Raw genomic sequence first — 2,404 nt, 5'->3', positions numbered from 1 at the left:
ATAATCAATATTTTGAATTCTTTATCTAGTATTTCAAAGATTTCATTTTGGTTTGGATTTATTGCTGGAGAGTTAGTGTGATATTTTGGGGTGTTGTAAAACTCCATTTTTTTCATATTGCCAGAATTTTTTCTCTGGTTCATTCTTATCTGGATAGATGAAAATTTATCTTCATATTATTTTTGAATTTACTTTCATTTGGACAGAATTTTTATTTTCCATTGAGGACATTATTATAATATATGTTGCATATGGTTGTCTGGCTTCAATGCTGGGTGCTTTCAGTGGCATTTCAAGACTCTGCATGAGTTTTATGGTTATACATAGACTTTGGTGGCTTTATCATATGTCGATTGTAGTGGTAGTGTACTGGGCAGGTAAGCAGGTTCATTGCTTCCTTTGGAGCCAGGATGGTGGTAGCCTCAGGAAGCTTATCTTGTTCTCCATGACTAATATACTTCTGTCAACAGCTTTAGCTCTGAGTGTTCCAGCTCAACCTGCAGCCCAGCTGGTGGTGCCCATGGATATGAACTGGCTGTAGGAGAAGAAGATGGGTACATGTGAAATCTCAGTGGTTGCTTAAAGCACCATCCCTGATGGGGGTTGCAGGAGGAGCTCCTGGTAAAATACACTGAGGTCTCCACAGCAAGGCCAGCAGGAATGTGATCTTGTGATCTTTTGATCTGCCTTCCCATCACACCTCTGTCCTGATGCTCAGGATTTTCAGTTCAGACACACAGCACTGTCCATCTCTGGGAATGCTACCATTCCTTGAAGGTGGGTGTCCACCCCTCATGCAAGCCTATGCCTGGTGGGTACACATACTGTGAGTATGCAGCCCCCACACCCGAATGGCCATCCACATGTTCACTCACATCAAATTCCTGCAGGAGCAGCCCTGGATGTGTTGGAAACAGTTGATGGGTTTGGATAGAAGTCCCCTTCTTCATGTCCCTTCATGAACACTGGGCTGTCTGCCCATTAGGGTAGAACTACAGTCCTCACCCACAGAGTCCAACATAGTGACTGCATCTCTGCTGAAAGAAGGACAGTTACTCTCTGCCCAGAAGCAACCACAGAAACGCATGTACTCTGGTTTCCTTTGTCCAGGGGGTTCTTCCTTTGTGCACTGCACTGTCCCTTCCTTTAGAAGTTAAAGTTTCTGGGAGCTAGACCACTGGGAATCCGTCAGCTCCTATGGCTCTAGCTGCCCTTTATGGCTGCCACAATCCAAGTGGGTGCTGGGAATATCTGCAGGGGAATACACAAGGGCTGAATGTCCCTAGGCAAGGCAAAGTCCAACCATGGGTGCACACCCAGTATGGTGTCCACCATGACAGCTCAGGACTGGGGGAAAGGAAGAGATCCTGTACAAGCTGGTATCCTGGTGTAATGCCCTCAACAAGACCTCAACTTGCTGCCTACTCTAGTGCTAGGGCTCACAGGGCAGAGGAACACTCCATAAGTCTGGAAACCAGCAGTCTGCTGCAAGGGCGAGGGGAGCTGAAAGCACCCCACCTACCCTTTCCGTGAAATACCAAGTGCCTCGAAGTTTGATCTCTACCATTCTCTTGCTTCCTCCTTTTTCCGTGCCCTAGTTTCTTCCCATGAGCTCTCCAATAAGCTCAAGGACTCTTACCTTAACTCTCCACTCAAGCTGTGATTATTCATCTGTAATTTTGGTTCTTCTTTCTGAGGAGAGTTGGAATCTGATTAATGTCTCTAGTCAACCATCTTGGGGGAAAAAGTGGCATTTACTTATAAGATTAATTGGAAAAATGGCTGTTTCAAGGATACCTGGGATTTAAAAAAAAATCACTTATTGTAAGATGTGAAAACATAGTAATGACTGTCATGAATGAAGAAGTTTTTATTCACAGTTCCCTAGAAACAGGAGTCATGCCATGTCATGCCACAGGATCATGCAGTGAAGAACCAGGGCTGGCCAAAAGGCAGGGGAAGCAAAGGGAAAAGGTGGGCAAGTAATCTATATGAAAACATTTGTAGTTTCTGCAAGAGGAACAGGTGAGGCAGGATAAACAGGTTTAGGATTGGCTAGTTTGAATAATTTCAGTAGGCTCTAGGACACAGGGACTGTTCTTGTTGCCTGGTACTTGGCCCTTGGGTAATTAGGACAGATGGATAGTGGTCCCGGGTTTGAAAGCCCAGTAAAAAAGTGGTTGTGGTATGGTCTCTGTATTGGTTGGTTTGCACATGAAAGGTATACTCTCAGGGAATTGTTTGTGATCTCTCGGAATTAGCTAACCCAGGTTGGGGGCAGACCCTCCAGAGTCAGCAGGCCACCAAATGTGAAGGTATCAGAATATGGAAGGTAAAAGTCATGGTTAATACAAATGCAAATTCTCTTGACTTCTTTTATAATAATTATAATTTTACATCTTTT

This window comes from Propithecus coquereli, unplaced genomic scaffold, assembly GCF_000956105.1.
Source record: "Propithecus coquereli isolate 6110/MARCELLA unplaced genomic scaffold, Pcoq_1.0 Scaffold274, whole genome shotgun sequence".
Lineage (NCBI taxonomy): Eukaryota > Metazoa > Chordata > Mammalia > Primates > Indriidae > Propithecus > Propithecus coquereli.
The sequence above is the reverse complement of the archived record's forward strand: the minus strand, read 5'-3'. Positions refer to the sequence as shown.